This window comes from Rhopalosiphum maidis, chromosome 3 (genome assembly GCF_003676215.2).
Source record: "Rhopalosiphum maidis isolate BTI-1 chromosome 3, ASM367621v3, whole genome shotgun sequence".
NCBI classification, from domain to species: domain Eukaryota; kingdom Metazoa; phylum Arthropoda; class Insecta; order Hemiptera; family Aphididae; genus Rhopalosiphum; species Rhopalosiphum maidis.
Genome location: NC_040879.1, coordinates 61,534,618 through 61,550,226, shown reverse-complemented (window position 1 = coordinate 61,550,226; position 15,609 = coordinate 61,534,618). Strand labels below are relative to the sequence as shown.

At 26.3% G+C, this 15,609-nt stretch overlaps 3 long non-coding RNA genes across 4 annotated transcripts in view; 1 reads left to right on the top strand and 2 right to left on the bottom strand.

Moving 5' to 3' along the window:
* Nucleotides 1–15,609, top strand: part of LOC113555809 — a 29,784-nt gene that overhangs the window by 5,501 nt on the left and 8,674 nt on the right. The gene's annotated exons all lie outside the window — the stretch shown is intronic.
* Nucleotides 473–4,979, bottom strand: LOC113558705. Its single transcript, XR_003405686.1, has 6 exons — nt 4,920–4,979; nt 4,693–4,791; nt 4,237–4,375; nt 2,717–2,855; nt 1,563–1,701; nt 473–548 (listed from the first exon to the last, which is right to left on the bottom strand). It is a non-coding gene; the product is annotated as an uncharacterized LOC113558705 (long non-coding RNA).
* On the bottom strand, nt 9,168–10,495 carry LOC113558628. Its single transcript, XR_003405670.1, has 3 exons — nt 10,434–10,495; nt 9,979–10,117; nt 9,168–9,319 (listed from the first exon to the last, which is right to left on the bottom strand). It is a non-coding gene; the product is annotated as an uncharacterized LOC113558628 (long non-coding RNA).

Genomic DNA, 15,609 nt, shown 5'->3' with positions numbered 1-15,609 from the left:
AGTATTTTATAAGCAATTAAAAAAATGAATTTGTAAAATACGTCAAATTTACCATATAAAAACATGTTTTATAGTTTTATAAGTATTGGCTTAAATGAATGTATGAAAGTAATTAATGCTAAATAAGAAACATATTCTCTTTCTGACTGGTCAATGATCAAAATACTAACTTGAGAATTGACTTTTCTATAAAAAGTTAAAAATAGGAATTTATAATTCTCATTAAAATTATCATATAAAACCATGTTTTATAATGTTTATGAAGTATCAGATCAATGAAATACAAGGAATTAAGAAATGCTAAATAAGAATTATTCACTTAATTTTTATTGGCTTGTTTCATGATACTAACTTTTTGTGTCACTAATATTAAGTTGCTATCAATTACATACAGTTATTATTAAACGTACCATGCAAAATACCATTATTATTATTATTATTATCAGTATTGTCTAGTCAAATTTCAACATGGGATGTCCAAATTTCCCAAGTGCTAAAAACCATAATTCATGTTTCATCATGGCTTGAAAGATCTGCTGTACTGCAATCTGAAAAAATGTAGTCAGTTAAAATGTGAAATTGATGGAGTACAACATTAGAATACAGAGTTTTATACCAGTTATAATATTGAATTTAAAATACGAGTCAAAATTATCATATAAAGCATGTTATATAATGTTTATGAAACATTAACTTAAATGAAATGTATGAAAGTAATTAATGCTAAATAAGAAACATATTCTCTATATAGTGGTTAAGGTTTCAAGATACTAAATTGAGAATTTAGAGTATTTTATAAGAATTAAAAAAATGAATTTGTAAAATACTCAAATTTACCATATAAAAACATGTTTTATAGTGTTTATAAAGTATTGGCTTAAAAGAAATGTATGAAAGTAATTAATGCTAAATAAGAAACATATTCTCTATATAGTGGTTAAGGTTTCAAGATACTAAATTGAGAATTGAGTGTTTCATAAACCATACAAAAATTGAATGTGTAATATAAGTCAAAATTATCATATAAAAGCATGTTTTATAGAGTTTATGAAACATTGGCTTAAATGTAATGTATGAAAATAATTAATGCTAAATCAGATCCATTTTTTCTTTCTAGTGGTCAAAGTTTCAATATATTAACATGAGAATTGAATATTTTATAAGCAATTAAAAAAATGAATTTGTAAAATACGTCAAATTTACCATATAAAAACATGTTTTATGGTGTTTATGAAGTATTGGCTTAAATGAAATGAATGAAAGTAATTAATGCTAAATAAGAAACATATTCTCTATCTACTGGTCAAGGTTTCACAATACTAACTTGAGAATTGACTTTTCTATAAAAAGTTAAAATAGGAATTTATAATTCTCATTAAAATTATCATATAAAACCATGTTTTATAATGTTTATGAAGTATCAGCATCAATAAAATACAAGGAATTAAGAATGCTAAATAAGAATTATTCACTTAATTATTGGTCTTGGTTTCATGATACTAACTTTTTGTGTCACTAATATTAAGTTGCTATCAATTACATACAGTTATTATTAAACGTACCATGCAAAATACCATTATTATTATTATTATTATCAGTATTGTCTAGTCAAATTTCAACATGGGATGTCCAAATTTTCCCAAGTGCTAAAAACCATAATTCATGTTTCATCATGGCTTGAAAGATCTGCTGTACTGCAATCTGAAAAAATGTAGTCAGTTAAAATGTGAAATTGATGGAGTACAACATGAGAATACAGAGTTTTTACGCCAGTTAATAATATGAATTTAAAATACGAGTCAAATTATCATATAAAAGCATGTTATATAATGTTTATGAAAACTTAACTTAAATGAAATGTATGAAAGTAATTAATGCTAAATAAGAAACATATTCTCTATATAGTGGTTAAGGTTTCAAGATACTAATTGAGAATTTAGTATTTTATAAGCAATTAAAAAAATGAATTTGTAATATACGTCAAATTATTACATATAAAATCATGTTTTATAGAGGTTATGAACATTGGCTAAAGTAATGTATGAAAATAATTAATGCTAAATCAGATCCATTTTTCTCTTCTAGTGGTCAAGTTTCAATATACTAAATTGAGAATTGAGTGTTTCATAAACCATACAAAAATTTGAATTTGTAATATACGTCAAAATTATCATATAAAATCATGTTTTATAGATGTTTATGAAACATTGGCTTAAATGTAATGTATGAAAGTAATTAATGCTAAATCAGATACATATTCTCTATATAGTGGTCAAAGTTTCAAGATACTAAATTGAGAATTGAGTGTTTTATAAGCCATAAAAAATTTGAATTTGTATTATACGTCAAAATTATTATATGAAAACATGTTTTATAGTGTTTTTGAGGTATCGGCTTAAATGAAATGAATGAAAGTAATTAATGCTGAATAAGAAACATATTCTCTTTCTACTGGTCAATGATTCAAAATACTAACTTGAGAATTGACTTTTCTATAAAAAGTTAAAAATAGGAATTTATAATTCTCATTAAAATTATCATATAAAACCATGTTTTATACTGTTTATGAAGTATCAGCATCAATGAAATACAAGGAATTAAGAATGCTAAATAAGAATTATTCACTTAATTTATTGGTCTTGGTTTCATGATACTAACTTTTTGTGTCACTAATATTAAGTTGCTATCAATTACATACAGTTATTATTAAACGTACCATGCAAAATACCATTATTATTATTATTATTATCAGTATTGTCTAGTCAAATTTCAACATGGGATGTCCAAATTTTCCCAAGTGCTAAAAACCATAATTCATGTTTCATCATGGCTTGAAAGATCTGCTGTACTGCAATCTGAAAAAATGTAGTCAGTTAAAATGTGAAATTGATGGAGTACAACATGAGAATACAGAGTTTTATACGCAGTTAATAATATGAATTTAAAATACGAGTCAAAATTATCATATAAAAGCATGTTATATAATGTTTATGAAACATTAACTTAAATGAAATGTATGAAAGTAATTAATGCTAAATAAGAAACATATTCTCTATATAGTGGTTAAGGTTTCAAGATACTAAATTGAGAATTTAGTATTTTATAAGCAATTAAAAAAATGAATTTGTAATATACGTCAAAATTATCATATAAAAGCATGTTTTATAGAGTTTATGAAACATTGGCTTAAATGTAATGTATGAAAATAATTAATGCTAAATCAGATCCATTTTTTCTTTCTAGTGGTCAAAGTTTCAAGATACTAAATTGAGAATTGAGTGTTTCATAAACCATACAAAATTTGAATTTGTAATATACGTCAAAATTATCATATAAAAGCATGTTTTATAATGTTTATGAAACATTGGCTTAAATGAAATGTATGAAAGTAATTAATGCTAAATAAGAAACATATTCTCTATATAGTGGTTAAGGTTTCAAGATACTAAATTGAGAATTTAGTATTTTATAAGCATTAAAAAAATGAATTTGTAAAATACGTCAAATTTACCATATAAAAACATGTTTTATAGTGTTTATAAAGTATTGGCTTAAATGAAATGTATGAAAGTAATTAATGCTAAATAAGAAACATATTCTCTATATAGTGGTTAAGTTTCAAGATACTAAATTGAGAATTGAGTGTTTCATAAACCATACAAAATTTGAATGTGTAATATAAGTCAAAATTATCATATAAAAGCATGTTTTATAGAGTTTATGAAACATTGGCTTAAATGTAATGTATGAAAATAATTAATGCTAAATCAGATCCATTTTTCTTTCTAGTGGTCAAAGTTTCAAGATACTAAATTGAGAATTGAGTGTTTTATAAGCCATAAAAAATTTGAATTTGTATTATACGTCAAAATTATTATATGAAAACATGTTTATAGTGTTTTTGAGGTATCGGCTGAAATGAAATGAATGAAAGTAATTAATGCTGAATAAGAAACATATTCTTCATCTAGTGGTCAAGGTTTCACAATACTAACTTGAGAATTGACTTTTTTTTAAAAAGTTAAAAATAGGAATTTATAATTCTCATTAAAATAATCATATAAAATCATGTTTTATAGTGTTTATGAAGTATCAGCATCAATAAAAATACAAGGAATTAAGAATGCTAAATAAGAATTATTCACTTAATTTATTGGTCTTGGTTTCATGATACTAACTTTTTGTGTCACTAATATTAAGTTGCTATCAATTACATACAGTTATTATTAAACGTACCATGCAAAATACCATTATTATTATTATTATTATCAGTATTGTCTAGTCAAATTTCAACATGGGATGTCCAAATTTTCCCAAGTGCTAAAAACGATAATTCATGTTTCATCATGGCTTGAAAGATCTGCTGTACTGCAATCTGAAAAAATGTAGTCAGTTATAATGTGAAATTGATGGAGTACAACATTAGAATACAGAGTTTTATACGCAGTTAATAATATGAATTTAAAATACGAGTCAAAATTATCATATAAAAGCATGTTTTATAATGTTTATGAAGTATCAGCATCAATCAAATACATGGAAGTTAATAATGCTAAATAAGAATCATTTACTTAATCTAATGGTAAGGGTTTCATAACATTAACTTTTTGTTACACTTCTATTATGTTGCTATCAATTACATTCATTTAACATTACACGTACCGTGCAAAACACCATTATTAATATTAATACCTTCTAATCCATATTAAACATAGGATGTTGAAACTATTCCAAGCGCTAAAAATGTTAATTCATGCTCAGCAACCGTTGAGTGATCTGTTGCACTGCAATCTGAAAAATATGAAAGTTAATAATGGTAAATAAGCATCATTACTTAATCTAATGGTCAAGGTTACATGACTTTTAGTAACACTACTATTAATTGAATCACAATTATATTCTATACCCATTACTCGTACTTTGCATAAAACCATTATTATTATCAGTATCGTCTAGTCCATTTTCAACGTAGGATGTTGTAACTTTGTCAAGTGTTTAAAACGTTAATTCATGTCTTAGCAGTCCTTGAGTGATCTGCTGTACTGCCATCTAAAAAAAAATTGTCGGTTAAATATGTATAATGGTTGGAGGATAAAATGTCAATACTACACACCATAAAGAGATCGAAAGTCTGTTTATGACAACTAGTACGTGGACAACGGTGAATAATTCAGAAATGGAAATAATCAAACAAAAACTAACAGACAAACTTCATTCCTATTTCAAAATACTTGAAAACAATTTAAAGTTGAAATTTAAATACAAATACGAATATAAAACTGCAAAAAGATATGAAACATAAATCAGACAGTAAATACAAACGATTATATCAATAGATAAACAATGTTTTATATCACTAAACCACAATCATGGATGAAAAACATCATATCAATTCGGATTAGAATATTCAACTTATTAGATTTTATCTCTGGCCGCCGAATTCAAAAATGTTTAATATTATAATATTTTCAGAAACAAATACAATTTCAAAACTGATTAACTGAGCATAATATAATGAAATAAATTTCCAATAATATTTTGTACTTTGTAAATTAAGCAGGCAGTTGTATAAATATCATGAGTCTTAATATAGATACATAGTAACTAGTAAGACAAAAGTCAAAAAGTAATAACATTAAACTATAGATGTATGTATTATTTAAGTGTTTAGATAGTTGCAGGTAAGCATTTATTATGCATTAATATTCTCCGGACTGTACAGTCCACTGGTTAACTAATTGAACTTAACGGTCGTATATGTTATATATCTTATACATATAACGATTCATTATTTGAATACTTAACAATGTAAATAAATCATAATAATTTATTTTTTATGTTCGATGTCCATAAAATTTAAATCTTTATCTCCTATAAATATTACCGAAGTTATATTGTGAAATTCAAAACAAATTACTACCAATCATACTAATATATTGCATATTAAATATACACATATAATTAAAACTAATAAATAATAAATGAAATGTTGTATTCGAGCAGATTTGAGTCTGAAGTGATCAGAAGTAATCTACTGACTGCGTCGTACATTTTAAAAATGATGGTCGTATCTCGTATAAACAACGAAATCGCTTAGGTACATATTAAATTCTTAACGCTAAACGAGGGATATAAACACTATAAACATTAAATAGATGTATTCTCTATATGATTTGATGAAAAACTATTTATATATAAACTATTTTTTATGCTGTTGGCGTAATTGCTAAACGTTGAAACCTTAACAAACATAAAACGTGTAAAAAAACAAAGTTCAAAAAGATACTTCGTTAAATCGTTATACGGTGGTATAGGTACCATACAGAAAATTATGCGTGTACGAAAAAACAAGCCATTCGATTTTTTAACCTTTATTAACCTTTCAAACTCGTCGTAGCATTTATGAGTCAGCACTCAAATTTCGAAAAGATTAAACAAAAACTCAAATTCAAAAAATTCGAAAAATACGTAAAATCTAAGTGCCAAAAATAAAAATATAACCGTAACTTCGCAACAAAACGTCCGATTCCTTTGGTTTGGTAGCGTTCGAATTTTTACAAAAACGTCTAAACGATGCGTAGAAAAAAATCGCTCTAACCACCCAAAATTAATTGTTTCGTGGCGACAAAGTCCAAAAACTGCAAAATCCTAATTTCCGACGCCAAAAATAGGGGTAAAAATGAATTCTACAGTGTCACCACGGGACGCCGATTTTGATCACAGACCTACGAAAAACTGAACTTGTGAACTTCAGAAACGTGGAACAAATATTAAACATTTTTTAAAATATCCATGGGGGGAGGGGCACAAGGAGCCATAGGACACTGCTACCACCGGAGGACTTTATGTAAAACGACTTTAAACAGAAATTTCCGTGAAGTAACTATGCCCCATACATCGAAACCCGGCCGAGTAACACTCGACTAAAAAATTCAAATTTCGGAATTCCAAGACCCCAATGTGGGGTAAAAACGGCATTTACGGTGTCCACGACAGATACCGCTTTTGATCAGCATCATCCAAAATACCAGAATCTTGAGTTTCAAACACGTCGAACGACCACTAAGGTTTTTCAAAAATATATTTGAGGGAAACAAATATTTATGCAAATATACAGTACTTATAACTTTTTTTTTTTTATTTATTTATTTATTAAAATTAAAATGTTTCAGCATTTTATCATGCTATTACAAGTTTACTAACGTGTTCAATTACAAATAACAAATTACAATTACTAATATTTTTAGTTAGTGATATAGTGATATACATGCTAATGTTAGTTAATATTTATTTATTAGTGGTAATTTAAAATCGATCTTCGTCTTCGCTTGATTGTGATAGAAGGAGATCTTGGGGTAGACGTGGTTTTAAACGCCGATTTTTCGTTTTTTTTTTCCCAGGTTGTAGAACCGTGCGCCATCAGATGTATTGAGATTAGCATGAAAGTTTTTGAATTATATTTTTATCCAGTCTCGGATAAGAGGGATTCCCGTGACTTATAACTTTATACATAATAATATTACTACTCATAGATAATGATGAAACACACTGCGAAATTAAGTATATTTACGCTATTACAAAGATGTTTAAAGTCTACCTTTTGTAACTTGTACCTACGTATAATAAGTAATATAGTTGTTTTATTTACATAGAATATTATATGACTTTGACGTTTGCAATTTGTGAATATATTTCGTACAAATTGTACCAAGTCGTAATTTTTCATAGTTTTTTTGTTGCTTTTGGTAATTTAAATGTAGAAGGTTCAGTATTATCATACCGTTTAGGGTGATGTTAAACTTTTATTACTGAAACACATAATTATATATGCAAACTTGCAGTAAGTAAATAAAATAAATATTTAAAAAAGTTTTATATTGTATAACATAACTTTTCTAAAACTTTGCATTTTACAACTCGTTATTTCAACACATGATATAATCTGTTGTTATGATATTCATCTATAGATTTTGAGATTCAAATTGAAATACTAACATTTTTAATATTGGTTGTTTCGTTTCGAAATCTTCGAGGCTCAACGCATTGACACCTCCAGATCAAATTTCTGTTCTAAAGAATTTTGAATTTCAATTTTAAAATAAGAAATTGCTAAAACCAAATTTCCTGCCAATTTTTTTTTTTAAACTGCACATTTAAATCACCATTTACCGTCTAAATAATTGAGTTGAAAAACTTTTACTAATCGGAAGACGCATCTAGGGACGAATTTGTGTCGGTCTTTGAACATTTTATCTAAAGGGGCCAGTATTAAAGGATTTAGTTTTGGAGTTTTGGATAACGTAATAACTAATAATAAATTGAGTTTTAACACAAAAATTTATGAACAATTTAGAATTTGGACAGTTACACTGTAACAAAGTCATAAATGAGTAGATAATTTTTATATAATATGCAATGGTTCGTGAGGAATAATATTGAACATTTTGAAAGTGCAGTAGGGTTGCCTATACAAAACACCTTCAAGTCTGCATGACAATATAATAAAATACATAATGCACTCAATTTCACTATTTGAGGTGTACTGTAAGATAAAATAATTAATAAAATAAATTATATCATAGAGATAGAATATTAGAAGAATCTACCAATATTCTATATTTCAAAATAATTAAATTGTATAAAATTTGCCTATATAGACTGCTTCTATTGACAAAAAAAAATCCGACAAACTGGCTATATTAATTAAGCATATGAATATATTATGATCACTAATATTTTTGAAAATATAAACAAAAAATAAGATCACAAATGTCCATAAAACTTTACTCATAAGTCATAAATTTTTTTTATAACTAGGTATTAAAAACCTTTATTTTGATATTTATCAAAATCACAAAAAAAAACACTAACTCTTTTCTTCTTAAAAGTTGTCTGTCCTGTATTTTTAAGTTTTGAAAATGTTACACATGATTTTTTATACGTAGTTGTAGTTCATAAGATTAAAATCATAAAATCTAGATATATAAAAAGATAATTATTTTTTATACACATTTCAAGTTCATATTTGATTGAAATCAAATATATAAACAAAGATGACTAATGATTTATAATTGAAAAATATTTGTGGGCATATAAAAATTTTAGAATATATTATTACATTTCATACATTTATTGGCCTTTAAAATGCAATTTATTTCTAATAAAAATGAATTTAACCATAAAATAATAAAAGTGAATTGCATAAAATTATTAGATTTATCGGAATCTTCTAGTCCAATATAAATGTAGGATGTTGAAACTTTTCAATGTGGTAAAAATGTTAATTCAGGTTTCAGCGAGCCTTGAAAGATCTGCTATACTGCAATCAGAAAAAATGTAGTCACTTAAAATGTGAAATTGGTGGAGAACAACATTAGAATACAGAGTTTTATACGCTGTTAAAAATATGAATTTAAAATACGAGTAAAAATTATCATATAAAAGCATGTTTTATAGTGTTTATAAAGTATTGGCTTAAATGAAATGTATGAAAGTAATTAATGCTAAATAAGAAACATATTCTCTATATAGTGGTTAAGGTTTCAAGATACTAAATTGAGAATTGAGTGTTTCATAAATCATACAAAATTTGAATTTGTAATATACGTCAAAATTATCATATAAAAGCATGTTTTATAGAGTTTATGAAACATTGGCTTAAATGTAATGTATGAAAGTAATTAATGCTAAATAAGAAACATATTCTCTTTCTACTGGTCAATGATTCAAAATACTAACTTGAGAATTGACTTTTCTATAAAAAGTTAAAAATAGGAATTTATAATTCTCATTAAAATTATCATATAAAACCATGTTTTATAATGTTTATGAAGTATCAGCATCAATGAAATACAAGGAATTAAGAATGCTAAATAAGAATTATTCACTTAATTTATTGGTCTTGGTTTCATGATACTAACTTTTTGTGTCACTAATATTAAGTTGCTATCAATTACATACAGTTATTATTAAACGTACCATGCAAAATACCATTATTATTATTATTATTATCAGTATTGTCTAGTCAAATTTCAACATGGGATGTCCAAATTTTCCCAAGTGCTAAAAACGATAATTCATGTTTCATCATGGCTTGAAAGATCTGCTGTACTGCAATCTGAAAAAATGTAGTCAGTTATAATGTGAAATTGATGGAGTACAACATTAGAATACAGAGTTTTATACGCAGTTAATAATATGAATTTAAAATACGAGTCAAAATTATCATATAAAAGCATGTTTTATAATGTTTATGAAGTATCAGCATCAATCAAATACATGGAAGTTAATAATGCTAAATAAGAATCATTTACTTATCTAATGGTAAGGGTTTCATAACATTAACTTTTTGTTACACTTCTATTATGTTGCTATCAATTACATTCATTTAACATTACACGTACCGTGCAAAACACCATTATTAATATTAATACCTTCTAATCCATATTAAACATAGGATGTTGAAACTATTCCAAGCGCTAAAAATGTTAATTCATGCTCAGCAAACCGTTGAGTGATCTGTTGCACTGCAATCTGAAAAATATGAAAGTTAATAATGGTAAATAAGCATCATTACTTAATCTACTGGTCAGGTTACATGACTTTTAGTAACACTACTATTAATTGAATCACAATTATATTCTATACCCATTACTCGTACTTTGCATAAAACCATTATTATTATCAGTATCGTCTAGTCCATTTTCAACAGTAGGATGTTGTAACTTTGTCAAGTGTTTTAAAACGTTAATTCATGTCTTAGCAGTCCTTGAGTGATCTGCTGTACTGCCATCTAAAAAAAAATTGTCGTTAAATATGTATATGGTTGGAGGATAAAATGTCATACTACACACCATAAAGAGATCGAAGTCTGTTTATGACAACTAGTACGTGGACAACGGTGAATAATTCAGAAATGGAAATAATCAAACAAAACTAACGACAAACTTCATTCCTATTTCAAAATACTTGAAAACAATTTAAAGTTGAAATTTAAATACAAATACGAATATAAAAACTGCAAAAAGATATGAAACATAAATCAGACAGTAATACAAACGATTATATCAATAGATAAACAATGTTTTATATCACTAAACCACAATCATGATGAAAAACATCATATCAATTCGGATTAGAATATTCAACTTATTAGATTTTATCTCTGGCCGCCGAATTCAAAAATGTTTAATATTATAATATTTTCATAAACAAATACAATTTCAAAACTGATTACTGAGCATATATAATGAAATAAATTTCCAATAATATTTTGTACTTTGTAAATTAAGCAGGCAGTTGTATAAATATCATGAGTCTTAATATGATACATAGTACTAGTAAGACAAAAGTCCAAAAGTAATACATTAACTATAGATGTATGTATTATTTAAGTGTTTAGATAGTTGCAGGTAAGCATTTATTATGCATTATATTCTCCGGACTGTTACAGTCCACTGGTTAACTAATTGAACTTAACGGTCGTATATGTTATATATCTTATACATATACGATTCATTATTTGAATACTTACAATGTAAATAAATCATAATAAATTTATTTTTTATGTTCGATGTCCATAAAATTTTAAATCTTTATCTCCTATAAATATTCCGAAGGTATATTGTGAAATTCAAAACAAATTACTACCAATCATACTAATATATTGCATATTAAATATACACATATAATTAAAACTAATAAATAATAAATGAAATGTTGTATTCGAGCAGATTTGAGTCTGAAGTGATCAGAAGTAATCTACTGACTGCGTCGTACATTTTAAAAATGATGGTCGTATCTCGTATAAACAACGAAATCGCTTAGGTACATATTAAATTCTTAACGCTAAACGAGGGATATAAACACTATAAACATTAAATAGATGTATTCTCTATATGATTTGATGAAAACTATTTATATATAAACTATTTTTTATGCTGTTGGCGTAATTGCTAACGTTGAAACCTTAACAAACATAAAACGTGTAAAAAAACAAAGTTCAAAAAGATACTTCGTTAAATCGTTATACGGTGGTATAGTACCATACAAAGAAAATTATGCGTGTACGAAAAACAAGCCATTCGATTTTTTAACCTTTATTAACCTTTCAAACTCGTCGTAGCATTTATGAGTCAGCACTCAAATTTCGAAAAGATTAAACAAAAACTCAAATTCAAAAATTCGAAAAATACGTAAAATCTAAGTGCCAAAAATAAAAATATCGTAATCGTAACTTCGCAACAAAACGTCCGATTCCTTTGGTTTGGTAGCGTTCGAATTTTTACAAAAACGTCTAAACGATGCGAAAAAAAAAATCGCTCTAACCACCCAAAATTAATTGTTTCGTGGCGACAAAGTCCAAAAACTGCAAAATCCTAATTTCCGACGCCAAAAATAGGGGTAAAAATGAATTCTACAGTGTCACCACGGGACGCCGATTTTGATCACAGACCTACGAAAAACTGAACTTGTGAACTTCAGAAACGTGGAACAAATATTAAACATTTTTTAAAATATCCATGGGGGAGGGGCACAAGGAGCCATAGGACACTGCTACCACCGGAGGACTTTATGTAAAACGACTTTAAACAGAAATTTCCGTGAAGTAACTATGCCCCATACATCGAAACCCGGCCGAGTAACACTCGACTAAAAAATTCAAATTTCGGAATTCCAAGACCCCATGTGGGGTAAAAACGGCATTTACGGTGTCCACGACAGATACCGCTTTTGATCAGCATCATCCAAATACCAGAATCTTGAGTTTCAAACACGTCGAACGACCACTAAGGTTTTTCAAAAATATATTTGAGGGAAACAAATATTTATGCAAATATACAGTACTTATAACTTTTTTTTTTTATTTATTTATTTATTAAATTAAAATGTTTCAGCATTTTATCATGCTATTACAAGTTTACTAACGTGTTCAATTACAAATAACAAATTACAATTACTAATATTTTTAGTTAGTGATATAGTGATATACATGCTAATGTTAGTTAATATTTATTTATTAGTGGTAATTTAAAATCGATCTTCGTCTTCGCTTGATTGTGATAGAAGGAGATCTTGGGGTAGACGTGGTTTTAAACGCCGATTTTTCGTTTTTTTTTTCCCAGGTTGTAGAACCGTGCGCCATCAGATGTATTGAGATTAGCATGAAAGTTTTTGAATTATATTTTATCCAGTCTCGGATAAGAGGGATTCCCGTGACTTATAACTTTATACATAATAATATTACTACTCATAGATAATGATGAAACACACTGCGAAATTAAGTATATTTACGCTATTAAAGATGTTTAAAGTCTACCTTTTGTAACTTGTACCTACGTATAATAAGTAATATAGTTGTTTTATTTACATAGAATATTATATGACTTTTGACGTTTGCAATTTGTGAATATATTTCGTACAAATTGTACCAAGTCGTAATTTTTCATAGTTTTTTTGTTGCTTTTGGTAATTTAAATGTAGAAGGTTCAGTATTATCATACCGTTTAGGGTGATGTTAAACTTTTATTACTGAAACACATAATTATATATGCAAACTTGCAGTAAGTAAATAAAATAAATATTTAAAAAAGTTTTATATTGTATAACATAACTTTTCTAAAACTTTGCATTTTACAACTCGTTATTTCAACACATGATATAATCTGTTGTTATGATATTCATCTATAGATTTTGAGATTCAAATTGAAATACTAACATTTTTAATATTGGTTGTTTCGTTTCGAAATCTTCGAGGCTCAACGCATTGACACCTCCAGATCAAATTTCTGTTCTAAAGAATTTTGAATTTCAATTTTAAAATTAAGAAATTGCTAAAACCAAATTTCCTGCCAATTTTTTTTTTTAAACTGCACATTTAAATCACCATTTACCGTCTAAATAATTGAGTTGAAAAACTTTTACTAATCGGAAGACGCATCTAGGGACGAATTTGTGTCGGTCTTTGAACATTTTATCTAAAGGGGCCAGTATTAAAGGATTTAGTTTTGGAGTTTTGGATAACGTAATAACTAATAATAAATTGAGTTTTAACACAAAAATTTATGAACAATTTAGAATTTGGACAGTTACACTGTAACAAAGTCATAAATGAGTAGATAATTTTTATATAATATGCAATGGTTCGTGAGGAATAATATTGAACATTTTGAAAGTGCAGTAGGGTTGCCTATACAAAACACCTTCAAGTCTGCATGACAATATAATAAAATACATAATGCACTCAATTTCACTATTTGAGGTGTACTGTAAGATAAAATAATTAATAAAATAAATTATATCATAGAGATAGAATATTAGAAGAATCTACCAATATTCTATATTTCAAAAATAATTAAATTGTATAAAATTTGCCTATATAGACTGCTTCTATTGACAAAAAAAAATCCGACAAACTGGCTATATTAATTAAGCATATGAATATATTATGATCACTAATATTTTTGAAAATATAACAAAAAATAAGATCACAAATGTCCATAAAACTTTACTCATAAGTCATAAATTTTTTTTATAACTAGGTATTAAAAACCTTTATTTTGATATTTATCAAAATCACAAAAAAAAACACTAACTCTTTTCTTCTTAAAAGTTGTCTGTCCTGTATTTTTAAGTTTTGAAAATGTTACACATGATTTTTTATACGTAGTTGTAGTTCATAAGATTAAAATCATAAAATCTAGATATATAAAAAGATAATTATTTTTTATACACATTTCAAGTTCATATTTGATTGAAATCAAATATATAAACAAAGATGACTAATGATTTATAATTGAAAAATATTTGTGGGCATATAAAAATTTTAGAATATATTATTACATTTCATACATTTATTGGCCTTTAAAATGCATTTTATTTCTAATAAAAATGAATTTAACCATAAAATAATAAAAGTGAATTGCATAAAATTATTAGATTTATCGGAATCTTCTAGTCCAATATAAATGTAGGATGTTGAAACTTTTCAATGTGGTAAAAATGTTAATTCAGGTTTCAGCGAGCCTTGAAAGATCTGCTATACTGCAATCAGAAAAAATGTAGTCACTTAAAATGTGAAATTGGTGGAGAACAACATTAGAATACAGAGTTTTATACGCTGTTAAAAATATGAATTTAAAATACGAGTAAAAATTATCATATAAAAGCATGTTTTATAGTGTTTATAAAGTATTGGCTTAAATGAAATGTATGAAAGTAATTAATGCTAAATAAGAAACATATTCTCTATATAGTGGTTAAGGTTTCAAGATACTAAATTGAGAATTGAGTGTTTCATAACCATAAAAATTTGAATTTGTAATATACGTCAAAATTATCATATAAAAGCATGTTTTATAGAGTTTATGAAACATTGGCTTAAATGTAATGTATGAAGTAATTAATGCTAAATAAGAACATATTCTCTATCTAGTGGTTCAGGTACAAGATATTAACATAAGATTTATAATTTTATAAGCAATTAAAAAAATGAATTTGTAAAATACTTCAAATTACCATATAAAAACATGTTTTATAGTTTTTATAAAGTATTGGCTTAAATGAAATGTATGAAAGTAATTAATGCTAAATAAGAAACATATTCTCTAT